Below are 8,949 nucleotides of genomic sequence, written 5' to 3'. Positions count from 1 at the left end.
TAAATTTGATTAATTTAATGCAAATCAGTAAAAGAAGTGCTTGGATTTCTCCATCACCTACTTGTAAACTACCTGTTCATCTAAAAAGACATGAACTGAACTCAGCTCTAGCATGAATTTATGGCCTTTTATTTTCATTTTCAATAATTCTGAATGAATCCCTGTTCCATGTCACCTTTTAGACAACTTTCACACATTAAAACGTTTCCACAGCCTTTTTAAAAAAATTCACCTGCTTAAAACGAATGCTGATGTGCGTCACTCAGTGTTTGTGGAGCAACAAACAAGTAAAATGGCACTGGCAGAAGGCACAACATCAAATTTAACACAATTCTTTTTTTTAATGGGGTGGTTTTCATGGTTAAACAAAAATGGATTTTTATCTAAACAAAATAAKGACCTATTTAGCTTTTTGTTGTGAGCTAATACTTTCAAATAAATAATTTCAGCATAGATTTTACAAGTCATCACATGTTAAGTAAAAAAAGTTTGACATGTAAGATGATTTAACCCTCTTCAGAGTTGAAGAAACCAAATTAAAACCAGTTTTGTTTTGTGAAAGAGTAAAGACAGTGATCCAGTTAAGCAAAGTTTGACATCTGCACCAAATAGCTTTTTAACGGCTTAATTTGACCTTTTTACAACTTCGTCATTTTTATTTAGGCATCTTTTTCGAAACACAAAGGCAGATTTCTTTTAGAAATTTTTATAAGAAAACATCTAGTGGCAAAGTTGCRAARAAAATTGYAAAATCAACACGATTATTGTAMCAAACAACCTGACACCGTTTTCAAAACAGGGAGCTAAAGCTTATAATTTTGACGCATAAATATATACAGGTGACATGGTTTTCATCAAGGCATTATTTTCTCATTATGGCTTCACGTTGAAACAAAATGCTGGAGAAACTGGCCTTTTGATGGGGTCGCATCGTAGTGACATTTAGACAAAATCCCGATAATCAATCAAGTCAATCAGATAAACATTTAAAACTAAATAAATCTGCAAATAAAAAACAAGGTCAAACATACAACTGAAATCATTTGTGCACCTTTTGGAATTTAATGAAAAAAAAAAGGCTGAATTTGAGGAGTGGACAAATTAGCACTGAGTCATAAATAGTTTGAGACTCAGTCAGGATCCATTTATGTAACAAGAAAATATGTGGTTCGGAGGGGATTTAGAGAAATGGCCTTTAAGAAAAAAATTTAAAAACTCCTCAGAGACACACGTGAAAGAGCTTCATATATGCCTCAAGAAAAAAAATACCTGACCTCGTTTAGTCAGAGGTGACAAAAACTACGCTGCTGCTTCATTTTCGTGTTCATCCACACTGATCTCACTGCTTGTTTGTTTGTTTGTTTGTTTGTTTGTTTGTTTGTTTGTTTGTTTGTTTGTTTGAACACTATGACCCGTCACCCACCTCTCACCCTGAACTCACCCTTGTTGGCCCCTGAGACAACATAATCCCCTTCAAATCCCGCAGTTAAGAAATGAGCGGATTAAAAGATGCCAGTTTAAACAGCAGAGAAAGGTCAAAGGCCACCGAGTTGGTTCAAAGGGAAAGTAGTTTAAAGATGCTCTGTCATGATTTCCTTGTGTTAGATTGCAAACAGTGTTCTGAATATGTTCTATTTTACAGTGGCAGATATTTTACATTTGTTCTCTCACATATCCCCCTGAGGCTGTCGCTTATATTTGACTGTACTTTCAAACGTACAGAAAACACGCACATTTCCGCCTGAGGCGAACGTTTGCGTGATGGTGGGTGGTGAGGCGCCAACGTGTGTGGCTCTTTACTTTTCTCTTTTGCTTTACAAACAATGTTTCTATGGCCGCGGGCAAATGCGGCGCAGCGAGCTATGACACAAAACACAAGAATTCACCTCAGAGACAAACAACGCCACGGCTCACTGAGGTGAAAAAGAGCAGCAAGCCCTCTGTTCGTTAAATCACTCTGAATTTGTGTATAAGGACTTTAGATTTTTTATAACCACATTATTTGCAGACATTTTAATATTTTACAGCCAAATACAAGCGATATACTTTGAAGGGATCCCTGATTAGTTGTTACATTAGACTTTATATGATAAACATATCCTTTAACTGTGAAATAAAGACTGTAAAAATACTGTAGGCTGTTCAGTTTTTATCATTTTTAAACTAAAAGTTTAAAAATATATTACACGGACGGGGCCATTTTATTTACACGCAAAGCATTCTGGGWAAWTGATGACATCAACTAGGTCATCAGCACGAGGCTGCTAGCGAGCTATATCCACCCTGAAGGTTAATCTTGGACAATATCTGATGATCGACTCTTTTAAATGAAACCAGAGAGTGTTGACAGAGAGTAGAAGGTAGAAATGACTCAGCCTGTAACTGAAAATATGGATGGAGGACAATAGAGCTGCTTCATGGAAGAAGAACCTCAGCTTAGTCCGTTAGCTTTAGCGTTAGCCCCGATGCTATCACCATATATATGTATTAGCTCAGTGCTACACATTCTCCTCTCATCACTGAGGTCCTCCATCCACATGACAGAGAGGGGAAGGTAGAAATGACTCAGACTGCAACTGAAAACATGGATGGAGGACCTCAGTTTAGCCTGTTTGTCACGCTAGCGCCGAGCTAATACATATAAGGCAATATAGCGTGAGGGCTAGCGCGAAGGCTAACAGGCTAAGCTGAGMTTCTTCTTCCATGAAGCAGCTCTGTTGTCCTCCATCCATATTTTCAGTTKCAGYCTGAGTCATTTCTACCTTCTCCTCTCTGTCAACGCTCTCTGGTTTCATTTAAAAGAGTCGATCATCAGATATTGTCCAAGATTAACCTTCAGGGTGGATATAGCTCCCTAGCAGCCTCGCACCGATGACCTAGTTGAAGTCATCATTTACCCAGAATGCTTTGCGTGTAAATAAAATGGCTCCGTCCGTGTTAAAATATATTTAAAATAATTTACAAAACTAAACAGCCTACAGTAATTTTACAGTCTTTATTTCACAGTTAGATTAAATGTTTATCAAATAAAGTTTAATGTTACAACTAATCGTGGATCCCTTTAAATTCAACACACAAGTGTACAAATTCTTGGAAGAAAGTCAGCTCGTTTTCTGCCAGCGCTGTCCCTTGTCGCTGACTCTGTTTGTGGACAGCTTCTCAAGGTGCAGTCGTGGAGAGGAGGGTGTCTCACTTCCACTTTTTGCAGGCGATGTGGTTCTGGGCCAAGACCTTCAGCGTGCACTGGGGTGGCTCGCAGGACGAGTGCGAAGCGACTGGGATGGGAGTCAGCTCCTCTACGTCTAAGGTTCTCAAATGGAAAAGGGTGGGATGCCTCTCCTTTTGTCCCTTGAGTCTTTGCCTCAAGTAGAAGAGTTGCTGAGGAAGCGTCTTGCTCAAGAACGATGGTAGGATGGAATGGGAGARGGTCCTCGGTAACGAGGGCATTGCGACCTTAGCCTCATCAAAGATAAAAACCCAACCTACAGTATCTGTGGTAATGGACAGAGAGGGAGTAGGCAATCCAGTAAGGGACAAGCCTAGGCATGCTAGTCACTAGCCTCTCCAATGCTAACACATGTGAGTAGTTTTCTTCTCATTTGCCAGCTATGCAGGCCTGTCAATAATCAGGTCAGTAGCTGGCTTTAGAATAGCTTTGCTAGGTGTGCAATAGTCCTGATTTTGAAGGCTCAACTTTAGAGATAGGGACTCGGGACTTGCTGGAGGAAGTATCCTCTCTATCCCGAGAACGTCTTGGGGTCCCCTAACTGGAAAGTGTTCCTGATGTTTGGGTTTTTCTCCTGGACCTGTTGCCTCTGCAATCTTACAACCAGACAAGCAGCAGTTACTGCTGGATATGGGCGCCAGTGAATCCCCTGACCCTGAAAGGAAGAGGTGGGTAAAATATACTGGATGGAGGGAAACTTTATACCCACAGCATGTATAGATTGTTAAAAAAAATGAGCTGATTTGACATATAAACAGTGGTGGGCAGCCCTTATCTAAATATTAGTTGCACTAACCCTAAAGCACTAACTCAAATATGTAGGTCCCCTGATTCTAAAGCATTAACTCACTGAAAATTTTTGCAAAAGCTAATTCTAAAGCACTAAAATAATCCAGTTGAAACATTCTTCAGAGTCAACATGAGACAAGATTACTGTGTGCAGAATATTATCACTTAGTGCCCTCGGCGGGGCCAAATGGGAGTCACCTGCAGGCCACATTTGGCCCGCGGACCTTGAGTTTGACACATGTAACATTAGATAAGTGACACACACTTGAACAAAATGTATGACAGCTTTCACCCTAAGCAGTTAACAATAATGTTGATCAAAAACATTTAAAGGCCTCAGTTCGTGCTTGTAAATTTAGCCCATAAATTTAGCAAGTGCTAATCCACTAATGAATTTAAAAAATAGCAAAAGCCCTAAAGCACTAATCAGGAAATTAGTTCCCCTGTTTGTGCTTTAGTGCTTTAGGGGGAACTCTGCCCACCAGACCACTACACAAGATCAGCAGGCATTTCATTGTTTTTCAATTTCAGCTGCTGCAGATGTCTGTTTTGGCTTTTGTCTAAACCAATAAACCTCAAAAACACAGATTGTTTTCCTACAGATACGAATAACGCCGCAAACATCGTCAAAGACAAGCAAWTGAATTAAAAGCATGAACTGTTTCACACAGTGAGAAGATCCGGTGGAACTTTGCTGGCACTCATTTGAAGCCCTTAGAGGAAGACTTCACAACAAATCGATGCAAAGCTTAAAGAGACGAACAGTTTCTACCCTGCTGTATGTGGTCTCTTTCATATGCCCACATCCAACAGGATATGAGAGATCACAGAATGAGTACGAAAACCATGTGAAAATCACAAGCAGCAGCCTCCACAGTCAACAGTTCTCCAGTAAGGAAGATTTTAGGTGGTACAGAACCCTCCGTTGTCAAAACAATGACGAAGCAATATCTTTTAAATCAACATTGCCTATTTCTTACAGAAGATTTCCACAAAAGGGTATTGCTTGTGGTTCAATTTAACCTTGAATGTCTGTCAGGAAATACAGGTTATCATCATGCATCAATAAATCCACAGTGCTCACATAATATTTTAGGTTTGGCATGTTTGTCAAATAATAAACTGAGAAATTCTGCTGAAAGATCAAGACAAACATCTCAATGAGAGCTAGAAAAAATATTCAAAGGAAGACGTTTTTATCACATGAGCTTGTTTGTACTCATCCTGCTTAGGTAATATGAGTCACATCATTGTAAGTTTGACGCTCTAAAATGTCAGAAATACAAAGAGGAAACTGTTCAGATGGATGCCAGCTCGGCCGGGGTTCAGAAATGTAAGAAGGCCCACAAAAATACCCAAATCCAGCGATGCTTTGGAATGCTGGTTTGTTTTTATGTTCACATATTCATGAATCATTTCCCCGTCTCTCACAGCCTTAAGGCATAATCCAATGATTGAATGAGCAAGTTTTTTTTAATTCTGTTTGCTGTGAAGCAATGACTCCGTCTGATTTAGGATTATGGATTTGTCCCATTCTGAACTGTTGTTTTACTTCATCTTCAGCTTGTATGTCCACTTTTCCGTTTAATGGGCATTGTTCTCTGTGTTGTAAGAGTTTTAAGGCTCCAAAGCTCTGAACTTTGTACTTGTTGTTTAAGAAAGGTTGCACAAATCCTTTTTCTAACCTCAACRTGAATGTTTCTGGAAAAGTGTTGGTAAAATGTGAAAAGCAGAAACCTTTGGAAGACATAACTTAACAAACTTTACGATTGGATTAGTAAGGCAAATAAAAAATGAACCTTAAAGTGGACATATCATCCACCTATTTAGTCGTTAAATGTATTTTGTTGTGTACTTGGAGTCTGTAGGAGTGCAGAAAATTTGGATTTAGTCTCTCCCAGTGCTGAGTAGTAGGGGTGCAACAATACATGTACCRGTATTGAACAGTGCTTTAGGTTCAATACACACTTGCATCGAACAATACAGATTTTTAAAATTTACTTTATCAACTTGTCTTCTGAAGWTGCTCTGTGTTAAAGGATCAGTGGATCTGTGTCCGACTACTCCACCTAGGCTGCATTTTTGAGCGCAGAGCCACTGAGAAACTTGCTGTTTCAGCAACATTTAATTTAAAAACTGTACTTTTGAAGTAAAACAAATGTTTATAATTAATTTAAATAAATTACAAGTTAAAAGGGGCATGGAAATTTCTCTTTTTTGTATCGAAAAAAATATCCAACCGTGAGACCAAAGTATCGAACCGAACCATGAATTTTCTGTTTCGTTGCACCCCTACTGAGTAGATATCTTTATATTCTATTTGTGTCATATTTTTCAACCCATTCCGTTTTCTCTATTTTCCATATGTTTTTTGAACCTTACGTCAAATTATTTGCAACAAAACTGCCAAATAAGGTCTGGACTTACCAACTACAATTTGGTTGTTTTCCTCCTCTGACACATGTCAGACTGGATGGACAAGTTTCCCCTTGTTGACATCTTTTAATTAATAAAAAAAAATGTTTCTGCACCACTTTAGTCATAAACCCCTCTCTCAAGCTAGAGTAGATCGCTCTGGAAACTGGAGGGGGCCTTAGTCAATTTGGTGCCCTGTAGCCAAGATTTCAGGTGACACTACTCAATGTTTACATGCATTCACTTAACAATTAAAAAGAAGTGGAGACGTTCTTCATCCAGAGATTTTTCTACCTTATTGAGGCYCATCAGGACAGCAAAGGGTGCAGCATGGTTATGCTTTTTAAACAGCTGTTTCTGTGTGGAAGAAAACACAACTTTTGCAAAATTCAGCAGGCTACCTGGGATGTAAGTTACCACAATGTGGTTAAAAAATAATAAAATAAAAAGTAGCTTAAGTGAAACATTTATATACACTAAAAATGGTTGGTTTAAAACCAACATGATTTGGAACTTGGAGCTGGAAAAAAAAATTGGACCCCYGGCGGTTTTAACTCGGTATGGTTGGGTTTTTAGAAGGAGCACCCAAAAGTTGGGTCAAAATGACTGATTTGTTGAACCAGAGCAAATAATAAGTTAAGGTAAGAGAAAGAACACCACAAAATATGGGTTGTTATATAGTTATAACTTAGGTTGGTGTACTTTTTTGGCTGAATTCATGACTTTGGCTGCCAGAAAAAAAAAGTTAAAATTTTGCTTTAAAATCTAAAGTGTTCGGCTTTCTTTCGTCTCCTGCCAGCTTTGATAAGAAGCTGATGAATGACAACATTACTGTGTATCTGATTACCTGAGGAGGGGGTGAAACTGCATCATTTGCAACGTGCATTGCTTTGTATCAGCTCGGCGCGTCTTTGCCTGCTGAACACGTTGTCATCTGTTTTGGAAGCTATTCGGGGCTTTAGTTGCAGGGCCAAAGCTCCTGAAGGACGTTCATTTTCAATTCTTTTCCCGTTTCCTTATGTTGTTGACAAGGAAAAAGGAAAATGATTACGTAATGCATCACAATCCCCACACCTGTCTTTGCTTGCAAAAGGATTTAGAGGGAAGTGAATTTCAGAAATGATTCAACACGTGTTTACCATAATGATGCAACATGGAACAAACGGGGCAAAAGATTTTGAGTTTTAGAGCATATCTGCTCTTGCAAAAGTCTTTGAAAATCCCCTCCCTGTTTATGTTGAACGTCAGGTATATTATATAAGATTATTTTACAGTAATACCCTGTTTATATGCTTGCTGAACCTTATGTTCTAGTCTACCTCTGAGGAAACATTCCTCTAAAGTGGAAGTGCATCATATACTGTCTGCTTGTCTGTGAGCTGTGCACACTTGGACTTACAGGCAGCCGATGTGGGTAAAACTGGTAGGAATTCATGWGAAAAGAAAAAAAAGAGGATACTTAGAACTGCATTTCAGCTTTGTTTACCTCTTACTTTTATTAGCAGTCAAACATGAGGAAATAAATGGTCCAGGTCAAAACGAACAAACCGAAGTGTGTTTCTGTGGAAATGCAGCCCAGTAAACCTGAAACTGTGGACAAGGTACACGAGGACATTTCATTATTTCCCCACCAGGCTGGTTTAGGTTGATCTGAACCAACCCCTTGTACCTCTTTCCCCGGGGAAACACTTTTTTTAGTAAGTGCTGAGAGACGTTTGGTCAGTCTGTTTGTTGATTGTGCACTCTCGAACCCTGCAAGACTTCGCTGAAGGTTAGAGGTCTCCCAGATCGAGCTGCCCAAAGTGACCACCGGCCCCCAAAATACAGGCAGCACAAAGKCCGCGTTGTTGTGGAGGTGGTGCGCTGAAAGTGGAGCCAGCGTGTTGGACTGTGACATGCCGCAGCACAGCCTGGCAGTCTTTGCCCTCAAACCAGAGCAAATAAACACAAGCAGCTACACAAACAGCTTGGACGGGGCCGGGAAAACCCACGTGCAACCTGGCTACTAAAGAGGAGCCATCTAAGTATAGAGGGTTTGTTGGGGCTGTTGTTGCAACATAGGTTTTTATTGGGAGTTGTTTCCAGGTCTGTTAGGAGAACACTTATACAGAAGCTACAGTTTGCTCTGAACAGAAAATGCAATAGTTCAAATCTTTTGAAGTGAGATTTTATGGAGAGCTTATGAGCAATTAATATCTTACCTGTTGTAGATAGCTGTGTGAACAACCTCAGTTCTGAGAATATTGTTTAATTTGGACTGGATTAGTGAGCTAATGACTAGTTTGCATGTGGCCAAGACCTAATTAGACTACAATAAAAAAAAAATCTTTAAAAATGTATAGTTTAATTTAAAATTGTTTTTACATCATTTGAAAGAGCAGTTAYTGTAACACACTTAGCACAGCCTGGGGCATTGTTGGCATTATCGTGTGATGTGAAATTAAAGTGTATCTTACCCCCCTGTGAAAAGATAACTCCGCCCCAAGGCGAAATTTGAAAAATGCATCAAAGTGGGTAGG

Source organism: Austrofundulus limnaeus, unplaced genomic scaffold (genome assembly GCF_001266775.1).
Source record: "Austrofundulus limnaeus strain Quisiro unplaced genomic scaffold, Austrofundulus_limnaeus-1.0 Scaffold8, whole genome shotgun sequence".
NCBI lineage: Eukaryota > Metazoa > Chordata > Actinopteri > Cyprinodontiformes > Rivulidae > Austrofundulus > Austrofundulus limnaeus.
Note: the sequence above shows the minus strand (reverse complement) of the source record.